We start from the raw sequence: 14,532 nt of genomic DNA, 5'->3' as shown, positions 1-14,532 counted from the left end.
TTGATGGAAAATTGCCCTAATTTAAGCATCTTAAATTTCTAAGATGTTTTATGAAGCTGAGCTCATGTACTCCAAAATGTGTCACAGGGGTGGGTGGGTTGAATAAAAGCCCAAAGAAGAAGAGAAGAGGGCTGAGGAGGAAGGAGAGATAGTGCTAACCGAAGAAAGCTGGGACAGCTGGTCGCCAGCTCCCCCTGGCAGCCGAGTTTCCTGCTCCAGTCCAGCCACTTGGTCTTAACTGGGAGAAGGAAGCGTTGAAGCAACAGGTTGTTGACACACACTCACCTTGTGTCATTATAAGCAGATGGCTCTTTCATCACCCTCCCTGTCAACATCCAGGTCACTGTGTTGGGTTTTTGTGACACATTTCACCCCTCACAGTTACCGAGTCACATGGTAGAGAGTAGGTAAATGGTCTTAGCTGCCCCCATAACTTCCCCCCCTTTGCCTGCTCGGGCTTGCTTCTGTTTCTGACAGTTCTTCACATAAATCAGTGGTAAAAATCTCTCATGTTAGCGGGCAGCGGAAGGTTTAAATCATTTTCCGTGAAGTCGCTTATGTTGCTGCATCATTGATGCTTTATCACTTCTTTTTAGCTCTTTCTTTGGCGAGGCAAGGATATCTATATTAGGCAAATGAAAAATGAACTGCACTCTTATCCTCTTGCTAATACAGCTGGTACTCTTCCAAAAAATCATACACTACCACTGACAAATCGCTGTAATAATCACAAGCCTAAGCTTTAATTTCTTGGACCATTTTTAGGAAGCATTCATTTTTCAGCTATTAGGACGGGCAAAATTGATTGTTTTGAAAACAATGTCTAAGGCTTGTAATGCTTTCTTACTTGGGGTCTGAAATTTATTATTAGAAGCCTCAGTTCTGTTGCTGACACTAACGCATGGCCCCAGGAAGATCTGTCTGTTGCTTTGTGCCTCAGTTTCCTCATCTGATAACGTCTCTCATCCCCCGTGTCCAGGACAGATCAAGTGACAGACATGTAAAATCTGTCTCTTTAAGAAGATACGTTAATGCAAAGTATTACTAACTGACGCTCAGATATCTTCTTTTCAGTTGAGAATATGTACTTTATCCTTCAGAAGACATCTTTGAAAATTTAAGAACTCAAAACTATAATCTAAAAAAATGAAGCATGCCCAGAGCTGTCCCCAAAGAATGTCCCTGAGAGAGCCACTTTGGCTCCAACAAGAACTGGTTGTTTCTAAAAGCCAATACCTGAGGAAAGAGAATGAATGTTACCCAGTAACCAAAAACCAAAAGAAGAAACAAGGTTCTTGATGGGCAGAGAGGGCATTGTCCCTTGTTCTGTCCCTTGTTCTATACCCCTTCGTTATTCTTATCAAGCTGAATCTATAAGGGAGACAAGTTTCATTTCTGAAGGTGCCCTACGTGGCTTTTCTTCTTTTTGTAATGTGTCTTCTCTTCTCATGGACCTCCTGGCCACTGGGCAGCTGACGCCCTCATGGTGTTTCTCAGCTCAGTTAAGTGTCCTGCCTTGGCCTGCTGTCCTGGGAGTGCCTTGAACTCTGGCTTCAGCGTAATCTTATTTCCCAACAGAATTTACCCCTCTTTTGCCATTTTCCCTCACGACCTTAGCAAGTAATAGTAGATACCGTAACAATGCCTGAAAGTATCTCCATCTGATGAGGGAACTTTCATGTCTTAATCTAAAGGAGGAATGAATATTGGCCATGAGCCATGCTGTGACAGAAGAACTCTCTGGTATTAGATCATTCTTGTTCCAGTTCCCTAGTGTTATTCTCAACTGACATGGAAGCCTGGTCCATGAAAGGCCAGCTTCTAGGTTGCAGGAGGACACGGGACTCTAGATTCATCTCAACATCTCAAAACAGCAAAAACTAGCCAGGAGCCTGTGCAACTGATAAGCAATATGCACCTGCTTACTTTCCCATGTCTCTGAACAAAGAGGTCAGGCTAGGGATGTGAGCTTCCAGGAAATGACTGACCCAGAAGCCACAAATGCTTTCAGAAGCCCTGGAATTAGAAATGGTAATGAACTCATAAATGGGTGAGGGGGAAGGATTAACATGTGAGCTGCCCATTTCCATGGATACAAGGCTCCTTTCATTTATTTTTACTGGGCTTTTACAGGGAGTCAGAGCTCCAAATCTGATAGGACATCTGTGCTTCATTAGCTGTGTTTCATTAGGTTTATAATGTGATTTAAACGGACCCCTCAAAGCTGCAACAAGGGAGGCTCCTCAGAGTCCCAAGTTCCAGGCGCTGCCTTGCAGGGGGCCCACGAAATGGCTACATGAATGGGGATGAGTGTGCGGAGGTCACGGGGCCACTGGATGATGGATCTCAGGCTAGGATGAGGTCAGAAACATCTTTTATTCTGCAATTAAGATCTTAAAAAGGAGGCCCGCTACTTCTGAGAGCATCTCTGTAGGGAGAAAGAACTTGGCTGTGAGGGCCTGGAAGGCTTTGCTAATTCTTGCCGTTGGGGCTCTGTCACCTACCACTGGAGCTGTCCCCCCTTCTCCTTTGGGAGTCAGCACAATTAACACGTGTTTTCTAGGTTGTGAGAGGAAATGGAAAACATGACGGCAGTTTGGTGGACTACAACAGGAAGCAGGAAGCAGCCACTTTTTGAGCATTCCCTCCAGCAACGATTAAAGTAGAAGCAGGTAGTCAGTCATGTGACAGGGCTGAAATGTATAAACTGGGTATCACACTGCTCTGAGAATAGTTGCTATGGTAACCCAGACAGAGATGGAACAGCAGTAAAGGAGAGCTGCCCTGAAAGCAAATGTTATTGATTAAATGAGATTTTTTTTGGGGGGGGGGGTGGGTTGCCGGCAGTGGTGAGCGTGGATGTAGGAGGCAGGTGAACCCACTGTAATGACGGTCCGAAGATCGTGGTTTGGTTGTATATTGACAAATCTTGCCGGAAGTCCTCACAGACACCAGAAGTTTAAATGGTCACCTGCACAAGCGCCCGTTTCCTTGGCTGAACTTTTGGATTTCAACGTTACACGATAAAGTCATTGTTTCTTTTTTTTTTTTTTAATTTATTTTTGAGACAGAGAGAGACAGAGCATGAACAGGGGAGGGGCAGAGAGAGAGGGAGACACAGAATCCGAAGCAGGCTCCAGGCTCTGAGCTGTCAGCACAGAGCCCAATGCGGGGCTCGAACTCATGAACCGTGAGATCATGACCTGAGCCGAAGTCGGACGCTTAACCGACTGAGCCACCAGGCGCCCCTAGAGTCGTTGTTTCTTAAGAAAATCTAAGCTGTAGGAGTCAGGTGGCATTGCAAAGCCTTGAGTTCAAAATCCAATCATCTGAAGAGGGGTTATTTTCCTGTAGAGTTTATGGCTGTGTCCACTAAGCACCTGATTATTCCTAATCGAGTCCTTAAATTCTGCTTTAAATTGTTCACATTACCACTCCGGAGGCAGCTATTTTGTTTAGGAGACAGGGTGGATCTCTAAACGCGTCCTCATTCCAACTCTGGAAAGCAGACTCCCTGCGAACTTCTCGCCTGTAACCCATCCACACTACTTTTCCCTTAACTGTAAGATTGAGAAAAGAATTCCTGTCCTACTTTTCAGGATAATTGTGAGAAATAACTTATTAATGACTATAAAGCAGCTTGAAAATACACGCTCTTCACAAATGCAAGGTGATGAAAAATTCATGCGAGTAACAGTAACGACAGTTGCATCAAGGCCACTGAGAAGGTAGTTGGGAGTGTGCCCTGAGGTCTGAAGGGAGAGTAAGGACCTATGAATAGGAAATATCCCTTGATGTGTATGTACCAAGCCAGATATGAGAACAGCCAGATACCCTGGACTTCCTGAGCTGTCATCTGTGTGCGCAACTGTGCAACTCAGTGTCCTCTATGGGGACAAATTGAAGATTTGGCAACAGCTTTTTTTTTTTTTTTTTTAAGAATTGTTGGTCTAATATTCATCGTCCTCAGCATGTCCTTACCATGAGCTGGTTGGAATGATGTTCTGAAATAACCAATATTTCTTACTCCTGAGGCTGATGACCTTCCCTTTGTCCCTTTGCCTTTCCTTTATGCAGCAAAGCTGTACAATACAATACAGCCCTCTGCCAGCAGATCTGTTACTAAAGGAATTCATGCATCTTGCATCTTGAAGATGCATTATTAATGCCTGGACAAATCACATCAGGTGAAACACAGCAAGTCCCTGGCACTGAAAAAAAGGAACAAAGGCTGGTTCTACAAGAGAGCGATGGATGAGACAAATTATAACAGCTGGGAGTTTCTTGTAAGTAAGATGGCATAAAAACCAGAAATGCTAAAATTGTGTGCACAGACAGCAACTTCGCATTTTTGTGGTAAAACAGATTCCACGTGGTGCTGGAAGAAAGCCACCCTAATTGTGGCTTCGTTAAAGTCATGGTGATGTGACTCTTTGAATTTCTCAACAAAAGGGGCCAGCTTGCTGGTGACCAGATTCTTCCAAGTGCAACCCGAGGCTCTTGTACGTGATTTCCGAAATGGTCTAGGAAGGATGGGTTTTTCTAATGGAGCCAGTAATCAACTCTGGCCGTGCAGGGGAAAAAATGAAATGTGGCTTGGGAGCGTCCACCAGGGAAGTCGGGGAAGGGAGTCCATGTGGCGGGGCGGGGTCGGGGGGGGGGAGAGTGGAGTCCCTCTTGTCATCTGTCCTGTCCAGGTGGGGGTGCGTGGATAGGTTCGCATGAAATAGTGTGTGCTTGCGTGTGATTCACCCTCCTGCACGAGGGCTCGCGGATCCTTTCAACTTCTAAACTGGGCAATTGGAGATAGATAAATATCAGATTTATTTCGAATGGATTAGGAAAGGCCATGAGTGCACAATCATTTAGCTGTGCAGACCCATGACTGTACCTACTCCCAGCGGTCACTAATGACACACGAGCTGCTTGAGCACTGATGAGTCTCCCGCCTCTTTTTGTGTAGGGGCCATGGCAGGGAGGATTTGTTTTCAATTGCAGGCAACAGCTAAAGTTTATGATGATATTAAAGGGAGGCATTTTTTAAACCTACTGCTATGTAATCAGTTTATTAAATAAGATTGCTTTTGGCACCTTGAAAGAAGTGATATTCTTTTTAAATATAAAGAGCTGCTGATATGTTGAAAACAGAAAACAGTGGTTTCTCTGTGTGTGTGCATGCGCGCGCGTGTGTGCCTCATGCCTACCGTTCTCTTGTGGTTTCTGTGTAATATTGCCCGCATTTTCTATTTGGAGAATCACTTTCCTCTACATATACTCAGCAACAAACATGAAACCACCTAATTATATTTTCATAATCATGATTAAAAACCATCTAAATTATCCTGCTTGATGTACTCAAAGAGTTTGTTGATTGCTTTTTGATGTGTATTAGAGCTTTATGCAGAGCCACATCAAATGATTTGCTTCACAATGAAATAAAGGGGAAAAAAGCCTTTACGCTTACTTAAAATATACATATATAATTCATAGTTGGCTAATTAGCCAGCATCAACACAAAATCCATGACCATGAAATAATTGTAGAAAGGCTGATTACCTTTAAATAGTACATTAATTTTCACTTCGTATATATACATATATATATATAATATACATATATATATATTTTTTTTTCTTCTTCACAATATTGATTCTACCTTTTACAGAAACCATCATTCTTTTAGACCACCAGCATCTCAAAGGGTTTTTCCACATTCTGGAGTTAAGATTTGAACTTTGGAATTAACTTTTATGACACAAATCAAATGTAAATCTGCTCCTTTGAGTGATAAAGGGATTATGAGCCAGTTCACATGAAGGAACAGGAATGAACTCCAGTGTGAGCTAGTCTTGCTGATCCCCCAGAGAGGGGACGAGTGTCCCTTCCCTTCCTCCTGGGGAACAACAGTGTAAAGACTCCTCCTGGGTTTTTTTCATTTACATGCATTGCTTCATCCCAGGGTAGGAAGGACTTACTTTAGGCCTTTGACCCAAGGCACTTTGTTTGTATTTGTGGTAACATTGTAGGATGTGTCAAATTAGTCACCTTCGTTTGCACACTCGGATTTCATCAGATGTTTAAAACACATACAGATTATTTCTGACAAAGGTGTCTGTAACTCCATATTAGTAGGGTGTTTCACCCGGTTCGTGAGTCTTGACAGCACTGGAGGCCTGTCTGTTGCTTTTGGAGAGAAAGTTTGGAATAAATGGGTAGCTGACAGATAGGGCAGTGCCTGCCAGAAGTGTAAGTCAAAGGGGAGAGGTGAGACATGTTTTCCACATTCAGACATATGGTGCTGATAGGTCTCAATAAAGAGTCAAACTAATGAAGGTTTTGAATTTTAATGAGGAAACAGGTACACTGAGTACCTGTTGTTTTCCAGGTACTAATTCTTTTTTTTTTTTTTTTTTTTAATATTTATCTTATTTTGAGAGAGAGAGAGAGAGAGATAGCACATGAGCAGGGGAGAGGCAGAGATAGAGGGAGAGGGAGAGAACCCCAAGCAGGCTCTGCACCACCAGTGCAGAGCCTGACGTGGGGCTTGAACTCACAAAACGTGAGAACATGACCTGAGCTGAAATCAAGAGTCAGACGCTTAACCAACTGAGCCACCCAGGCGCCCCCGTACTGGCTAATTCTGAAGGGTAATGATAAAACAAAGAAAACTGAGATATGGTTACTCCTGTGGGTGGGGAAGTTATATAGAAAAAGATTCGATACAGGATGCAAATTGATATAGTAGAAATATGTGCAAAGGACTATGGAAAACGGAGGAACAACTTCCTAAACAAGTTGGGAAAGGCTTTACTGAAGAGCACCTTGAAAGGTGAGCTGGAAGCTGCTACAGGAAAAGGCACTCTGGGCAGAGGAAATACTATGCATGCACAAAGGTCAGAAGCGTGGGGGGCATGGCGTGGGAGGGTATGTTGAATACTTACACGTTAGCTGCATTTTAAATCATGAGGAGGGAGGAGACAGGAGATTCAGCTAGAAAGGCAAGAGGCTGGAGTGTAAATTGTTGATGTGCTGTGTTAGGAAATTTGACTTTATCTCATAGGCAAAGGCGAAGCTGGAGAATGACCTGTTTGGATTTGTGTTTTGGAAAGCTACCTCTTCTCAAGTGTGGGGGATGAACTGCAAAGTGGAAAGAAAGGTTGGCAGAAGGGAGAGCCGTTAGAAAGGAATTATAATATCTCTAGAGAGAGGCAGTGACAGCCTGAAACAAGGCAATGGCCATAGGGTAAAGGGGAGAAAGAAGTCCTTGACATCTGTCCCTGTCTCGACACAATGACCAGAGTTGTTAAAGCCCCTCCTTTAACATGGGCCCCAAACCAGCCACACCAGACCCTTCGCAGTTCCTGCCTTGGCAAGTGCTACTTAGAAACTGCTGACCCCTTTTCCAACCAGCTAATTTCTATTTTATTTCAAGAGGCACCTCCAGCACTAGCTCCTCTGGAGGCCTCGCTTCCCTCAGGCTGAGCTAGGTGTCCTCGTTGGGACTCCCACAGAACCTGACAGAAGTCTAAGGAAGCCATACCATAGTACCTGATGGTCTCCTTGAGGGCAGAGGCCACACCTTACAACAGAATATAATCACAGTGGCGACCAAGCCATGGGCACTCCAGGAATATTCTTTGAATGGACAAATGCAGCGTTCAACTCTCATCTCATGAAATAGTTCAACAAAAGAAAACGAAATGCCTGTCATTGCTCAATAAATCTTTTTGGTTGACTCTGGACTTGTGGACTGTAGCTACAGAGTATAAAGTTGCGTGAGGATTTGGCAGTTTTGTGGTGATTTAGATCGATACAGACCACCAATAGAAAAAAGAAAGGCCCCCAAAACTTATGGCTAACTTGCATAATGTAAACACATACATACAATGAATATATATAAAATGAATATATAATAAATATTTGTAATGACTATATATAATGAATATATATAATGCATATGAACGTATATATATAATGAAGGCAGAGAGGAGAACCAGGCCAGAAGATCCCCATTATTACCATCTACATCAATATTCTTTTAGGCCAAGGTAATGAAGTAACGGTTTCTTGTCCACTCTCTCTTCTGTTGTGGAATGACAGACACTGAGTTAACTCAGATCTTTCAGTACACACAGGGCCGTGTTCTTGGGTTACAGACTGCCACAGAACCTTCAAATATGACATGATTATCACTAGTATATTATTTTGTCTTTCCATAAGGTACTTTAGGAAATGCCATGATAGATGCTTAGTGACTGAGAGGAAAGGTGATTGACTTTTCCTCCGGCTCTGTGTTGTGTCTTCTGGTGCTGGGCAACATCCCTCCTGGAGTCATTACAGTGATGATTAAACCTCTTGGTTTTTGACTATAAACATGTTTACCATGTTTCAAAATGGCCTAGTTTTCTTGAGATCCAGGGTTTCTTTTCTTCAGTTGTTTCTGGAAAGAGCTCCGAGGCAACCCAGAGAAATGGAAATAGCAGTAACCTGGTTCATATTTTGGCTTTACCTCAGACAGCTTTGTGACTCCTGAGAAGTCACTGAAACCATTAGGACGGCACTTCCTTTTTGTGAAATGATGTGGTCAGACTGAAGATCCAATCCTTCTTTTCACTTGGGAAACAATCCATACATATTGTAACCATTTATTTATCAAGAATTTAACTGTGGGCTTGGGCAAAGCCCTGCTCTAGGACAGATAGCAGACACTGGAGGAACAGGAGCTCGTGTTTTGCATGTCTATTTTACCTCTGGAATTTGGGGGTTGTAGGTTTTGATTTTTCTTGAGGACTGACTCTATGTTATAAAAAAAAGTGATATGGCTTTGAGTGTAGAGTTAGAAGGGAGTATAGAATCCTCTAATTGAATTTCCATTCTTTGTACAAATACCACATGGATGATTGTTTTTTTAGGTTATTCTTGAACACTTTCACAATAAGGGATTTATAAAGAAATCTTAAAGATTCCTAAGTATAAGGAAGTTCTTCCTTGTGCTGAGATGAAAATAACGTCTGTGACATACAAATATTTTTTTACATTTTTTATTTATTTTTGAGAGAGAGAGAGACAGAGAGAGAGAGAACGAGTCGGGAAGGGACAGAGAGAGAGAGGGAGACACAGAATCCGAAGCAGGCTCCAAGCTCTGTGCTGACGTGGGGCTTGAACCCACAAACCATAAGATCGTGATCTGAGCTGAAGTAGGATGCTTAACCAACTGAGCCACCCAGGAGCCCCAACATACAAATACTTTTTATTCATTTACTTACTCACTCCATTTATTCCTGTAGCAAGTATTTATAGAGCACCTACCATTTATCAGGTGCAGTGCTAGACTTGGGAGAGAAAATAATAAAAAAGGCAGACTTTTCCTTGACTTTATTGATCTCACAGTCCACTGGAGAGGTAGGCAATTAATTGAACAATCATAATACCTTCTCACAAGTATTGTGATAGTGGAAATACAGGTGTGCTATAGCAATGTATAGGACGATCTAAAAGCTGAACCAGTGATCATAGAGCTTCCTCAAGAGCCATCTAAGCTGAGGGCTGAAGAATGCAGCTGAGATCTAACCCTGTGTGGTAGGTAGTCTTTGAAACCCATGAAGACGGCATTCCCCTCAAGCCCTTTAAGCTAAATATAAAATATTTTTTTCAATTATCATTTCCAGACCTCATAAGTATGCCTGCAGGATCTTCTAATTTGCCAATTCTGTAATGTTGTGAGAAAATAAATGAAATTTGTTTGGCTTGACGTCTTCTTAGTGAACCCATTTGGGCTCCTAGTGGTAATCCTGTTTTCCTCTCAAAGTGCTTTACAAGCCACCTAGTTAATTGTCCATTAGAGAATTTAGTTGGGTGTCAGTATCAAGATTTATTCTGAAGTGTTTACTATTTAAAAATTAAAAATTTTGCCTACTTGTAGTTTTTTTTTTCCCCTTGGCCTCTCTGGTTCTAAAGGATTTTTCAAACATTACCAACAGTGGTTCTCCAGTTGCATTTGCAAGCCCTTACTCCTGGGAGTAATTATCTGAGCCAGGATACAATTTTCCTGTCATCTCCACAATCCTACTCTTTGGTCGTGTCTTAATTATGTTTATTTTTCACTTTTCTGTTTGGTGATCCCCCTCCTTAGTGAAGATGATTTCAGGGTAAAAGTAGTTATTTTTTTCATATCACCTGATAATATTGCACCATCTTCCCAAACAGAAACATCATCCTTTTTGTTTTTCATCTCTTTGTACAAACAAGTATGACGAACGCTTTTTTTGTCTTTGTACTTTTCACCAGACCAAGTCAGCTTCTGGCCTGTGTGGACTTTGTGACATTCTTCATATGGTTTCATTGTCTCCTCTTCTTCCTCCTCTGAATCACTGATTATATAACTCTTATTTCTTTTTTATTCACATGACTTATTTAAAAATGAACTTATTGGAGGATCCTCTAAGCAATTACCTTGATTCCTCAGGATGTTTCCCTTTTGTTAATATTATTCCTTATTATATAATCAGACTGTGATTTTTAGTGCTTCCAATCCTTCTTTGTCCACATTTTATTTTAGTGTTGTAGTTTTCCTAATTAAAAAATATTCTTTTCTAAAAATCTAGGATACACTAATTTTATGCCATAAAGAAAGAAGAAGAGGGGCGCCTGGGTGGCTCAGTTGATTAGGAATCCGACACTTGATTTCAGCTCAGTCTGTGATCTCATGGCTCGTGAGTTCGAGCCCTGGGTCGGGCTCTGAGCTGGCAGTGAGGGGCCTCTTTGGGATTCTCTGTCTCTCCCTTTCTCTCTGCTTCTGCCGCTCGTGCTTTCTCTCTCTCTCTTTCAAAATAAATAAATAAAATTTAAAAAGTTAAAAAAAAAGAAAGGAGAAGAGAATGAGTATTTATTGAGTGCTTACTGTCTTCCATCCCAATATTATGTACCTTATTCATTTTCTCAGCACTGTTTGGGGTTAGTTTGATGATTTCAGTTGTTCCAATGAGGAAATGGAGATTAGTAAAGAGCAAAACTGGGATCTGAGCCTGGCTCTGTCTGACTCCAAAGCTTTTTCTAATGTACCACAGGCTAATTTGCTGACACGTCTGTGTGCTGTTTTATGTCTCATGGATTATGGATTACTATCACTTCTTTCGAAGGTCAGAATCCATCCTCCTTGGAGAGTAAATGGGATCCACATGCACCAGAGCTGTAGTTTCTACCATGTATCACATTGGTCTCCTCAATGATATTTTCACATATAATTTGGTTCCCTGTATCTTTCTAGTAATCTTTACTTTTTGTAGCACTTATAATTGATGACCACATGGTTAAAAAGGAGGAGCCCTTAGGAATAAAAGAACCTAGTCAAAGTCCTAGGGGTGTGTATTATTTATTTGTTGCTAAATAACAATATCACCACGAACTTAGGCTCTTACAACAACACAGATTTATTATGTCACAGTTCCAATACATCAGGGGTCTGAGCACAATTTAGCTGGATCCTCTACTTCAGGGTCTCTCTCAAGGCTGCTCTCAAGGTGTCATCTGGGGTGTAGACTCATCTGTGGCTTGACTGGGGAATGATCCACTACCAGCATTGAGCACCTTGCAGGCTGCTGGCTGGAGGGCCCAAGGTTCTTGCTGCCTGTCACTGGAGGTTGCTTTCAGTTCCTTGCCACATTGGCCTTTCCAGCATGGTTTCCTTCAAGCTGGCAAGGGAGAGGCTCTCTTCTCAAGGCAAGCATGACAATCTTACATAACATAATCACACGCACGGAGCCATGGATGTGCCGTCACTTTTACCAGAGTCTGTTGGTTAGTAGCAACAGTCACAATGCTCTGTGCACATGGTGGGAGAATGCCACAGGCATGAATACCAGGAGGTGGAACAATGGAGACCGTTTTTAGAGCCTGTCTGGCACAGCATCCATTCTTTTGGATATCTCTATGACCTTTACAGTTCTCTGAGGATTTTCCTTGTCAACATCCTCTGCAACTATCATGAAAATACCTGCTGGCTGTTTCTGATTAAAGATTTTTTGGCTCCCTCTTTTTCTACTTTTAAGCCTGCTATCCTTCTGTGAACTTTCAGCATATAATAAGTTCTTTTTGTTACAATTCTTTCATATCACTATTTTAGCACGGGTACACACACACACACACACACACAGAGTATAGCACCTTATAGCATCTCTTCACAGCCCTTCCCAAAGACTTGTCACCAGTCTGGTCCCCATGGTCACATGCAACAGTCTGCTCTTGACCTATTGCTAATGATCATAAGTCACTTCCCAGATTTGAATTCTTTTCTTCCCATAAATATTAAAGGAAGGAAATTTGCTTCTTTCACCATGACCTTTCTAGTCTTCAAGGCTTGTTTATGTGTTTTAAAGAATTCATGTCAACATTATATCTCTTGCAGGAACTTTGGCCAATTTCTTCATTATAACCTACAAGAAATAGCCTGTGGTCAAGTTAATTCAAAGGAGAATGCATGAAGTCTGCAGCGCTGGCAGGCGGGAATGACAGTATTGACCCAAGTCTCTGTTGCTATCAGCCAAGTAGACCACTTATGTCGTAAAGAAAATCAGCATGGCTGGAACCTCAGCTGTGAGGGCTGGAGTTGGTATTTGTTTCTTTGGACTCTTGTTTCCCACCCAATACATTTTACTTTATTACAGGAAAAATAATTTAAGGCTTTGGCACAAAACAATTAAATAATTCAGAGACTAGTGATTTTTTTTCAAATTTGTAGCTGGATGAAATATTCATAAGATGTAGATCAGTAGGTCCATCTTAGATGGGCAGTGCATGAGACCACTGAAGCTTCATCATGGTGTGGCTGAAGAGCTCGAAGGCAGGCAGCCTTGGGCTTGGTATTCATTAAAAAAAAAAAACAACAACAAAAAAACCACCACTCTGCACCATGGCCTTCAAATCCATTCTTCCATATCTAGACCCCTGGTGCTTGTCACTTGATGTGGCATCATTGACAGTGACTGGAGCTTCCAACATACCTTTTGTCCTCTATGGTGTTTCCAGTATCCCTTTCAGTAAATTTTTAATGACCTTTCAATTATGGGCCAAACAACATTTGACAGAATGCACCCTTGTCTAATACCAGCACTTAGACTGGAGTGGTGTTTTTAGACAGCAATTAGCATCCACAATGCTGTCATGATATTTGTGAACATACTTTAGGGTTGATCTTAATGATCCCATTACAATATTCTCTACTTTTTCACAAGTGTGATGGTCTTGCTTTTATGGTATTGTGCAGAAGCTGTGGATTTGGGTTTTGCTTGGAAAGGACTAAGCCTGTGTGTTTTTCTCTTCTGGGCCTGTAACCTGCTGGAACCAGATCTGCTGAAGGTTTTAGGGGCTCTCTAGTGTAGCCCTGAAGCATAGTGTAGGAGAGCTGTAGCCATTGTATGTGAAATTGCTAGCAGACAGAGCTACTACAGCAGGTGTCCTTGTGAACCAGTAGGTGAAAGGAAAGGTCTCATAGAAGTTTCCGAAAGCTGTAAGGCAAGACACAATGCTTCAATGTTTATCTTTTCCATAAAACAATTTTGAATTCTCTCAACTGTGTGTAAACTTCTAAATGTATAGCTGCTACTACATTTGGCTTGAATGAGTGAAATATACATAGGCAAGTTGATACATGAGCAATAATTCAGAAAACTTTGCCCCAAATACTCTTGGAAGCAAGGGATGAGAGGGTTGCTGTTTATTCCTAATTATTCCAGTCAGCATTATACAATTCTTATCTTGGGGCCTGGTTTTTATGGGTGTCACATGGTCGTAGATAACAACTTACATATGGGCTTAGCTAGGCCCCCTCTCTGATAATAGAGAGGAACCACCAGGAGGCTAAAGGACCCAATGAAGGCATAACCTCCATTGAATCCTAATAGGAACATACGGTTGATCTCTTTTTTCTCCCTGAACCTACAGTGCTCTGAGGACATTTTGCAGTTAAATGCTTATGAAAATAAAAACCTATTCTTCTGTAGTGTGTTTATATTGCCATCTAGCTATGACCTTGAAGTCAATCTCAGAGATTGATTTCTGACTTTTTCTGTTAGGAACATGCCTTTGCAGAGCTAAGGAAAATTCAATGGCATTCAATAAAGTTATTTTTGTATTAATCTGTTCTGTTTCCAAACCATAGTTATGGTTTTCCTGGTTGGTTTGTCTGTCTGTCTGTCTGTCTGTTTGTTTTTACCTACTGGTGTTTGGATTTCTAAATAAGAGGCCTAAAACTTCCAGATGGCATAGATATCATATTTCTACATTATGATCATATTTACTTAATATTTATCCAAAGAAAATACTCTTTATTTCAACTTAATAATGTAGAATACTTGCACACATTTCTCTGTCTTTATTTCATATCCTGGAGTAGTACATCATCCTTTCTGCCCCAGGCCCTTTGCACCTGGTATTCCTTCTACCTGGAATGTGTTTTCCTTCATTTTTCTAGTTAATTCACTTCTAAAATTTAGCTCAAAGTAGTTTTTCAGAGAATCTTACATAAAACCTTCTACT

The sequence above is a fragment of the Leopardus geoffroyi genome, chromosome D3 (assembly GCF_018350155.1).
Source record: "Leopardus geoffroyi isolate Oge1 chromosome D3, O.geoffroyi_Oge1_pat1.0, whole genome shotgun sequence".
Classification (NCBI taxonomy): Eukaryota; Metazoa; Chordata; class Mammalia; order Carnivora; family Felidae; genus Leopardus; species Leopardus geoffroyi.
Note: the sequence above shows the minus strand (reverse complement) of the source record.